This window comes from Muntiacus reevesi, chromosome 9 (assembly GCF_963930625.1).
Source record: "Muntiacus reevesi chromosome 9, mMunRee1.1, whole genome shotgun sequence".
NCBI classification, from domain to species: domain Eukaryota; kingdom Metazoa; phylum Chordata; class Mammalia; order Artiodactyla; family Cervidae; genus Muntiacus; species Muntiacus reevesi.
In genome coordinates this window covers 36,190,752-36,202,240 of record NC_089257.1, presented here as the reverse complement: position 1 = coordinate 36,202,240, position 11,489 = coordinate 36,190,752, and the positions used below count along the sequence as shown (strand labels likewise).

General features: G+C 43.7%; 1 non-coding gene across 1 annotated transcript; it reads right to left on the bottom strand.

Annotated features, from left to right (window-relative positions):
* Window positions 1–6,840: 6,840 nt before the first annotated feature.
* Window positions 6,841–6,947, bottom strand: LOC136176188 (U6 spliceosomal RNA). The gene has a single exon (XR_010664555.1). It is a non-coding gene; the product is annotated as a U6 spliceosomal RNA (small nuclear RNA).
* Between the last annotated feature and the right edge of the window lie 4,542 nt (window positions 6,948–11,489).

Here is an 11,489-nt window from a genome sequence, read left to right as displayed (position 1 = left end):
GGCTGTATATTGTTACCTCTGTTTATTTAACTTCTATGCAGAGTACATCATGAGAAACACTGGGCTGGATGAAGCACAAGCTGGAATCAAGATTGCTGGGAGTAATATCAATGAGCTCAGATATGCAGATGACCACCCTTATGGCAGAAAGTGAAGAAGAACTAAAGAGCCTCTTGATGAAAGTGAAAGAGGAGAGTGAAGAAGTTGCCTTAAACCTTAACATTCAGAAAACTAAGATCATGGCATCCAGTCCATCACTTCATTGGAAATAGATGGGAAAACAGTGGAAACAGTGGCTGACTTTATCTTTGGGGGTTCCAAAATCACTGCAGATGGTGATTGCAGCCACGAAAGTAAAAGATGCTCACACCTTGGGAGGAAAGTTATGACCAACCTAGATAGTAAATTAAAAAGAAGAGACATTACTTTTTCAACAAAGGTCCATCTAGTCAAGGCTATGGTTTTTCCAGTGGTCATGTATGGATGTGAGAGTTGGACTATTAAGAGGGCTCTGCACAAAAGAATTGATGCTTTTGAACTATGGTGTTGGAGAAGACTCTTGAGAGTCCCCTGGGCTGCAAGAAGATCCAACCGGTCCATCCTAAGAGAAATCAGTCCTGAGTGTTCATTGGAAGCATTGATGTTAAACCTGAAACTCAAGTATTTTGGCCACCTGATGCGAAGAGCTGATTCATTTGAAAAGACCCTAGTATTGGGAAATATTGAAGGCAGGAGAAGGGGACAACAGAGGATGAGATGGTTAGATGGCATCACAGACTCAATGGACATGAGTTTGGGTAAACTCCAGGAGTTGGTAATGGACAGGGAGGCCTGGCATGCTGCGGTTCATGGTGTTGGAAAGAGTCAAACATGACTGAGTGACTGAACTGAACTGAACCTGAGTTACACATGAGATCAATCATGGTAATAATATAACTCTAGATATGGGAAGAAGCAACAAGAGGAAATATTTTCTTGGATGAAGAAGCCAATAAGACAGTTATGGTACAGAGAATTTTTCTACTTACAAAGTCTGGTCTAGTGACAACACATTGAGTAACCTGTCAATGGAATCTTTGCTAAATCTGGGAATGAGTCTTCCCAGCCCCATGGGACACAACGACCATGAAATGCCCCCCAAACATGGTCAAATATGTGGCCATGAAGGGGCCCTGCTGACTGGAAGTTGTCCGTTGCCAGCTGCTTCTACAAAGATTAAATCATGACCACTACAAGATGTTGACCTTCAACACCCCCTTGAAAAGAGTTCAGGGTGGAGACAAAAAATAAGGCACTCTGTGCTCTGGGAAAACCCCGGAAAAACAGGCCTTCAGATAGTCAGATATTTTCAGGTAAAGATTTCTATGAGTACACATTCTTGCCTCTTCTCATACCCAGAGAAACGCTAATGTCACAAACCAATGTTCTCCTGGCTAGCCCCTCAGCAACTTTCTTATTTCTATTAATCTTTGTGCCATATACCTTTTAACTTTCTTGTGAAGTTTGTTTCTCCAAGTAGTAGTACCCAAGAATATCCCCCTGCCAACACCCAGACAATGCTAGAACAAGCTGCCTTATCATTCTGTGGACTCTCATCTCCCTCTGTAAATGCACCCCGAGGTCTTCTGGCTATTGTCTCTTTGAGATTTTATACAGGAGACCACCCCCAGTAGTAAAAAAAAGCTTAAGGGAGACCACCAAAAGCTAGATGACCTGGAGATGTCCCGACACCTCCAGGCCCTGGAGAAGTCTTACACCATATCAACCAGGAAACCTTAAAAAGAACACCCATTCCTTTCGGCAATTGGATTCATCCCTATCAGCCAGGAGGTGAGATATGGGCTGAAAATTAAAAGAAGGAGTCGTTTCAGCCAGTTTTGACAGGCCCTCACACGGTTGGCCTGGAAATCCCTACTGCTGTTAAAGTTAAAGGTGTCATCCCTTGGATCCACCACACCAGAGTTAAGAAGGCAGCAGCTTCCTGTGATGAGGACACCTGGAAAACAGTTTGGGACCCCTAAACCCCCCTCAAGGTCTAGTTCCTAAAACAACAACCCTCACCCATGAAGGACGCTGAGCCCTACTCTAGTTGGTCTGGAAGTTGACTAGTCATCACACAGCAGAATGCTTGAGGATTCTTCAGCCTTGCTCCAGCCACACTCTGGCAGCTGGCTGGTCAATGCATGGCAGAAACTTGAGGATTTGGCTATCAAAATATCAATGGATTTTCATTGTCAACCCTGGACTCTATCCCTGATTGGTATTATTACTGTGCTCTTTGCTATAGGACTAGCTTCAGTCAAACCCCAGGACTGAGATTTGGGTCAGAAGCTGCAGTTAGCTGTCTGTTATCTCACTGTGGTGGGAAGCCTCATTCTTATTAGATGTCTCTATGATCAGTTCTCCCTACTAATTAAATTGTTCCACAGTATAGCAGACCCTCCTTCATGATAGGCTCAGTTGCTATAGCCGTGACAACCCAAGATGAGGAGAAAACTTTTTGCTAGTGCTCAGTAATCTGTTATGTGCAGGCTACTTTGCAGCCTTTTGGTGTCCCTTGTAACAGGTGGTGTTGTCCCTTATCCACCATTCACCTGTCAACGTTAGGGTCAACCCTTGGAAAATCGCTTACTTAACCATCAACTAGGAGAAGGAAATGGCAATCCCCTCCAGTATTCTTATCTAGAGAATCCCATGGACAGAGGGGCCTGGTGGGCTACTGTCCATAGGGTTGTACAGAGTGGGGCACGACTGAAGTGACTTAGCAGCAGAGGCAGCAGCCGCAACCATTAACTAGAACAATGTATAGATAGCCAATCCTATAGGCTGATCACCTAATGCCATCATAACCATGTGATGTATCCGGGGGCCTGGGTGCCAAAAATGTTTTCCAGTTATGCCTCCCACTACCACTACCTTTCCCCCACCATAAGATCCCAACCCTGGGTGGGATTCTGGCACCATGGCATTGCCAACATGCCCCAGTGCCTCCATCTACCCCCAAGTGCCATGCAGATGTTACAACCCAGAACAGGTGTCTGTCTGCCAAATAAATGGAAAAACCTACTGGACAGGGACAATAGTGCATACAAATGAAATCACAGACCAACTTTGCTCAAAAAATCATGCTCTGCCTATTGGCAGTATGACCCAGGTTACAGAGTTAACTCCCCCTTAGGCCCTCATCTGTAGTAGGTTCTCAGAGCAACTCATCACCTTTTTAATGACACCAACCCCCAGCTGGCCAGGGATTGCTGTCTTTGCTTATCCTTTGGAGCTCCACGATATTTAGCTACACCAGTACCATTAAATAATGCAACAGCCATGAGAACTCCTATAAATCCATCCTTACAAGGGACAGTCTTAAGAGCAATTGAATTAACTCAAAAGTCTCCAGAATGCTTTAGAAATGATGGAGGAACTGAACCTGTAGGCAATTTACCCAGGGACCAATGTAATCAAACTTTAAAAGGTGAGTGGCTCACTCATCCTCCCACAAACAGAATATGTGCTGCCCTCATCAAGACCTTTTCTTTGTTTGTAGGATAGAAGCTTACTTATGTCTACCAGTCAATTGGATGGGTATCTGCACCTTAGCTTTCCTCGTTCCCCAGGTGAATATTGTCCCTAACAACCAGACTCTCACCGTACCTCTGGCAGCACATACGCAGTCAAAAAGAGCCATCCAGGTTATACCCCTACTAGTTGGTCTAGGAATCACTGCTGGGATAAGTATGGAAATAAGAGGAATTGCTGCATCAACCACCTTTTACCATACACTATCCAAAGACTTCATAACATTGAGAGAGTGGCCAAATCTTTAGCGGCCTTACAGGACCAACTAGACTTCCTGGCTGAGTTGGTTTTACAGAATAGGAGAGGGCTAGACCTACTGACCGGAGAAGGCAATGGCAACCCACTCCAGTACTCTTGTATGGAAAATCCCATGGACCGAGGAGCCTGGTAGGCTGCAGTCCATAGGGTTACGAAGAGTCGGACACGACTGAGAGAGTTCACTTTCACTTTTCACTTTCATGCATTGGAGAAGGAAATGGCAACCCACTCCAATGTTCTTGCTTGGAGAATCCCAGGGACGGGGGAGCCTGGTGGGCTGCCGTCTATGGGGTTGCACAGAGTTGGACACGACTGAAGTGACTTAGCTGCAGCAGCAGACCTACTGACAGCTGAAAAGTGAGGAGTTTGCCTCTTCTTGAATGAAGAATGCTGCTTTTATATAAACCAACCAGAAATAGTCAGGGACATGACCCAATAGCTAAGGGAACAAATCATAAAAAAAGAGAGAGAAGCTAGCTAATTCCTTGGGTAACTGGAACAATATCTGGAGCTGGGCATTGTGACTCCTCCCTGTAACAGGTTCTCTCTTCATACTCTTTGTAGCACCATTGGTTGGCCCTTGTATTCTCAATGCAGTTACCCAGTTCATAACCTCTTGGATTGAACCCATAAACTTACAAATGGTAATAGCTCAAAATAGCCTCTAAATGACGTGGATCTCTGAATGTCCTACCAAAACATGAGACGATGCTTTCTACAATGAGTGATAGAAGCATCAAGACAGGGGAATGAAGAGGAAAAGTTAAAATTTTATATAACCTCCTGCTCCTTCTGCCCCTGTAACTCAGCTTGCTCCTTGCAAAGTCTGGATCACGTAGGTCTCAGAAAGTGGGGACTCACAATACTAGGAACTGGAGCTTATCTTGAGAGCGTAACAGGCGGGAAGGCCAGGGGTCTCCATAGGGAGGAAATAGGCTGCAAGTGTCAGACATTTTTTTCTCTCTCTCTTAAGCGGCAGGAGGAAACAAACTAGTGATGTAATTTTCCCCCTTCTCTATACAAAATTTTTTTTTCTATTTTTTTTTTATTAGTTGGAGGCTAATTACTTTAAATATTGTAGTGGTTTTTGCCATACATTGACATGAATCAGCCATGGATTTATATGTATTCCCCATCCCGATTCCCCCCCCACCTCCCTCTCCACCTGATTCCTCTGGGTCTTCCCAGTGCACCAGCCCCGAGCAATTGTCTCATGCATCCAACCTGGGCTGGTGATCTGTTTCACCCTTGATAATACGCATGTTTCAATGCTGTTCTCTCGAAACATCCCACCCTCGCCTTTTCCCACAGAGTCCAAAAGTCTGTTCTGTACATCTGTGTCTCTTTTTCTGTTTTGCATATAGGGTTATCATTACCATCTTTCTAAATTCTATATATATGCATTAGTATAGTGTATTGGTCTTTATCTTTCTGGCTTACTTCACTCTGTATGATGGGCTCCAGTTTCATCCATCTCATTAGAACTGATTCAAATGTATTATTTTTAATGGCTGAGTAATATTTCATGGTGTATATGTACCACAGCTTCCTTATCCATTCATCTGCTGATGGACATCTAGGTTGCTTCCATGTCCTGGCTATTATAAAAAGTGCTACGATGAACATTGGGGTGCACGTGTCTCTTTCAGATCTGGTTTCCTCGGTGTGTATGCCCAGGAGTGGGATTTCTGGGTCATATGGCAGTTCTATTTCCAGTTTTTTAAGAAATTGCCACACTGTTCTCCATAGCGGCTGTAATAGTTTGCATTCCCACCAACAGTGTAAGAGGGTTCCCTTTTCTCCACATCCTCTCCAGCATTTATTGCTTGTAGACTTTTGGATAGCAGCCATCCTGACTGGCGTGGAATGGTACCTCATTGTGGTTTTGATTTGCATTTCTCTGATAATGAGTGATGTTGAGTATCTTTTCATGTGTTTGTTAGCCATCTGTATGTCTTCTTTGGAGAAATGTCTGTTTAGTTCTTTGGCCCATTTTTTGATTGGGTCATTTATTTTTCTGGAATTGAGCTTCAGGAGTTGCTTGTATATTTTTGAGATTAATCCTTTGTCTGTTTCTTCATTTGCTGTTATTTTCTCCCAATCTGAGGACTGTCTTTTCACCTTGTTTATAGTTTCCTTTGTTGTGCAAAAGCTTTTAATTTTCATTAGGTCCCATTTGTTTATTTTTGCTTTTATTTCCAATATTCTGGGAGGTGGGTCATAGAGGATCCTGCTGTGATTTATGTCGGAGAGTGTTTTGCCTATGTTCTCCTCTAGGAGTTTTATAGTTTCTGGCCTTACGTTTAGATCTTTAATCCACTTTGAGTTTATTTTTGTGTATGGTGTTAGAAAGCGTTCTAGTTTCATTCTTTGACAAGTGACTGACCAGTTTTCCCAGCACCACTCGTTAAAGAGGTTGTCTTTTTTCCATTGTATATTCTTGCCTCCTTTGTTGAAGATAAGGTGTCCATAAGTTCATGGATTTATCTCTGGGCTTTCTATTCTGTTCCATTGATCTATATTTCTGTCTTTGTGCCAGTACCATGCTGTCTTGATGACTGTGGCTGTGTAGTAGAGTCTGAAGTCAGGCAGACTGATTCCTCCAGTTCCATTCTTCTTTCTCAAGATTACTTTGGCTATTCGACGTTTTTTTGTATTTCCATACAAATTGTGAAATTATTTGTTCTAGTTCTAGGAAAAATACGGTTGGTAGCTTGATAGGGATTGCATTGAATCTATAGATTGCTTTGGGTAGTATAGTCATTTTGACAATATTGATTCTTCCAGTCCATGAACCCGGTATATTTCTCCATCTGTCTGTGTCCTCTTTGATTTCTTTCATCAGTGTTTTATAGTTTTCTATGTATAGGTCCTTTGTTTCTTTAGGTAGATATACTCCTAAGTACTTTATTCTTTTTGTTGCAATGGTGATGGTATTGTTTCCTTAATTTCTCTTTCTGTTTTCTCATTGTTAGTGTATAAGAATGCAAGGGATTTCTGTGTGTTAAAAATATGGAATGCTTCACGAATTTGCATGTCATCCTTGCACAGGGGCCATGCTAATCTTCTCTGTATCGTTCCAATTTTAGTATATGTGCTGCCGATGCGAGTACTCTATACAAATTTTAAAAGAGGTTTCTCTTAAAATACTGTGTTGCCAAAATGACACCTGGTTCCACCCGAACTTAACTTTTCTCATATCTTGAGCTAACCAATGCATTTTTCCTATGGAAGTGCTTGTCTTAAGCTCTGTTAATGTCATATGCATTTACCCCAAACTCTGTCTTCAAGTTAGTTCTTGCTAATGGCTCATAACCGACTTGACAAACCAGTATATTATACTCAGACATTGGTCCCCTAATCTATATAAATGAAACTATTTGTATGGTAATCTGCCTCTATACAAGATTCAAGTCAATCGTTTCATGGCCCGGGATGACTTGTCTGGTGCCAGGATTATCCCAGAATACATCTTATGGATGAGGGGCCTGGTGCCATCCTCTGAGTTTTAAGACATTCCTTTCTTTCATTAACAGACTGCTAGTAACTATATAACATCCAGCTAAAAACTACCAGGCGGGTATTCTTTCTGCCCCCTTCTGATGTCTATGTCAGAAGCTTTCTCTATCTCCTTTATACTTTAATAAAACTTCATTACACAATGAATGAATTCTCCTCCGGAGGCCAAGAATCCCAGCGTGTTTACTGGTGCAGCAACAACCTTTCAATCTCACTCAACCTTGTCCTGCTCTTTGCAATCGCCCAGTTCCTGTAAACCCACAAACCCACTTAATCATGCCTGTCTCTGTATAAAACACTGTAACCCCTTTGTTCGGGACTCAGAGCTTGGAGTGTTAACTCCTCGGGGTCCGCTGGCATAATAAACTGAATTTCTCCAACTCTCCGAGTGTGGTGCTTGGTTTCTCAAGTACTGGTTTCTGCAGCACTGTGAGCCCAGATGACTTCCTGGAGGTGTCTGTTGAACACATCTCCAGAGCCATCACTGACTTGCATCTCCACCCCATGCCAGGGCCTGGGTCTTAGGCTACCTGGCAGAGGAGACCAGATTCTGGCATTATTGATTTGCTCTCCTGCACTGATTCCTCTGCATGGGACCCTCTCCTTGGTCTACGTGCCTGAGAAATGGGAGGGATGCTGGGAGAAGATGATATCTGTGTTTCTGTCCTCTGTAGTTCTGTCAATCAGTGGGTAGGACAAGAGCAGCTCCAGTTAGCAGGTTTCTCTTCTTCTGCCTTGAGTGATAGCACAGAAGCAGCCACCAGCTGCAGCCCTTTCTCCTACAAGTCCCTCATCCAGCATCCTGCCTGTCCCATCTCCTCCCTCCCTGACCTGGAGAGGAGGGTGAGGCCACTGCCCTGACTCATCCTGGCACCTTTGAGTGGCTGAGTCTTCTGAGCCTGAGTGGAACCAGAGGAGCCAGGAGGAGGGGAGGGAAACTTGAGCTCTGTCACTGGCTGAATGACCAGGGGCAGACCTCTTCACCCTCCCTCTGAGTTTCAGTTTCCCTCAGTGACTAAGATGACCTCTAACCCCAGCTTTGATATTACATGGGCGAGACCTTCATGAAACAGTCCCTACTCCCCTTTGTAGCTTCAGCCCTGAGCTTTACACAAAAGGGAGCTCCATAAATGTCAATATATCAATGAAAGTATTCTGATTCAGCCTTCTTCCCTTCCCTTACCCTACTCCCCAGCGGGGAACCTCCCATTTAATCCCAGCCTGACCCTGCAGCCCTGCTGCTCTGTGTTCTCTTCCCAGATGGTGGATCGGATGGGCCAGAGAATGGCATGTTACCTTTTCCTCCCTGACCAGTCAGCTCCAACTCACCACCTCTGGCCTGTTCTGTGGGAGACAAGGGGGAACCTATGTACAGACACAGGGTAGACCAGCCAGAGAAGGAGCATGAATAGTAAAGGCCCTATGTTTCTGCAAACAGGACAGTTGGGGACAAACCTCTGATGAGAAGATTTCTGGATTACTGGTCTATGACACACATCATAAGTGAGAGGACAGGATGGTAGGGTAGGACAAGTACTGCAAACCCCAACACTTAGTGTGGGAAAATAACTTTTCTTTAAACAGAAGCTAATCAAACAAATAAGTATAAAAGCAGGCCATCTCAAGAATGTAAATATGCATCCAAGCCTGGCCCAACCCTTTTCAGTGACCATGGGAAAGTCACATCCCCTCGAAATCTCAGTTTTGTTATCAGAGAAGCAAGCCTCACAATACGCACCTAGCATCTTCTCAGTGGAAAAGATATAATGAGATAATTCACTTTCTATGTCCCATGAGGGATGTTGGGTAGCAGATATAATTATAAGTGAGACTGTATATGTGCCTGGCATCTCATGATGACCTGTTGTGACGTGATCAGGTGGGTGCTATAGTTTCCCAAGAGAAGCAGGAATCAAAAACAATAGGGTTTTGCTGTCAGATTAAAAGGGCCACCTCCCTCTCAAGGTGTTAAAAATGTCAGATATTCTTATTGTAGTTACCCTAGATTAGTGGGCCTCCCATATGGCTCAGCTAGTAAAGAACCCACCTGAAATGTGGGAGACCTGGGTTCAATCCCTGAGTTGGGAAGATCCCCTGGAGATGGGAAAGGCTACCCATTCCAGTTCTGGCCAAAGAGTCCACACTACTAAGCGATTTTAACTTCCTTTGATTAGTGGGAAATATTACCTCAACATGCTATGTTAAAGGTTGATATTTTTGTATTATATCTTTTTTCTAACCTACCATGAACTAATCTGTATTCAATTGCTTTTGCTGTTGCTGTTTTGGCAGTAAGTCATGTCCAACTCTTTGTGATCCCATGAAGTATAGCCCACTAGGCTCCTCTATCTATAGGATTTCACAGGAAAAATACTGAACTCAGTTGCCATTTCCTTCTCCAGGGGATCTTCCTGACCCAATGTTGATCCCGTGTCTCCTGCATTGGCAGGCAGATTCTTTACCACTGAGCTACCAAAGAGGACCATCTATCTGTAAAATACAACATAAATTACCCAAGAAATGAAGAAAACAAACAGTTCAGATCCAGTTTTTAATTATTACTTTCATACACATAGAACTACTCTGCCACGTTACTCAAAGCTTTCTGAGCAGTTAGTCTCTAATTCTGTACTTACCTGGAACCAGTAATAGGCAGCTCATGGACAAGGCAGGTCCTCAGACCACACAGGAGCCACACTGCCCAGGAGATAAGGTGGTCCCTTGTTCTTTACTTGTAAGGGGTTGTGAGGTGAAGGGTACAGAACCCTGGTGGATGGCCGAGTGATGTACATGGGTCAGTAGGGGCCCCCATCTTAGCCCCTGATACCCAGTAGGATGAGGAGCTCTGGGAAGGGAAGGACTTGTCTGAAGTCACATAGCTTGAAGGTGGCCAATACATGACTGGTGTCAGCTCTCATCCGTGGCTCTTCCAACCTGTTTTGAGGGAGGACCCTGGAAAAGGACTGCTAGATGCACCTTCAAGGAGGGGTGGTCCAAGCTCCAGAGTTACCTGAACTGGGGCAGCGATTTTGGAGCCCCCAAAATAAAGCCTGTCACTGTCTCCACTGTTTCCCCATCTATTTGCCATGAAGTGACTGAGCGACTGAACTGAACTGAATTGAACTGATGGGACTGGATGCCATGAGCTTAGTTTTCTGAATGTTGAGCTTTATGCCAACTTTTTCACTCTCTTTCACTTTCATTAAGAGGCTCCTTAGTTCTTCCCTTTCAGACAGAAGGGTGGTGTCATCTGCATATCTGAGATTATTGATATTTCTCCCAGAAATCTTGATTCCAACTTGTGCTTCATCTAGCCTGGGAATTCTCATGATGTACCCTGCATAGAAGTTAAGTGAGCAGGATGACAATATACAGCCTTGCCATACTCCTTTCCTGATTTGGAACCAGTCTGTTGTTCCATGTCCAGTTGTAACTGTTGCTTCTTGACCTGCATACAGATTTGTCAGAAGGCAGGTCAGGTGGTCAGTATTCCCATCTCTTGAAGAAATTTCCACAGTTTGATGTGATCCACACGGTCAAAGGTTTTGGCATAGTCAATAAAGCAGAAGTAGACTTTTTCTGTAACTGGCTTTCTTTTTCAATGATACAGTAGATGTTGCTAATTTGATTTCTGTTTCACTGCTTTTTAAAAATCTAGCTTGAGCATCTGGAAGTTCACAGTTCAGGTACTGTTGAAGCCTGGATTGGAGAATTTTGAGTATTACTTTGAAAGCATGTGAGATGAGTGCAATTGTGTGGTTGTTTGAACATTCTTTGGCATTGCCTTTCTGTGGGGTTGGAATGAAAACTGACTTTTCCAGTCCTGTGGCCACTGCTTTGTTTGTAGTGATGCTTCCTAAGGCCCGCATGTCTTTGTTTTCCAGGACGTTGGCTCTAGGTGATCACACCACTGTGGTTATGTGGGTCATGAAGATTTTTTTTTGGATAGTTTTTCCGTGTTTTCTTGCCACTTCTTCTTAATATCTTCTGCTTCTGTTAGGTCCATACCTTTTCTGTCCTTTATAGTGCCCAACTTTGATGAAATGGTATCACTCTACACCCCAGAAAATAAGCTGTCTGACTACAGAAGTAGCCAGAGAAGATATGTATCTGGACACTGCATCTACCCTGGTCAA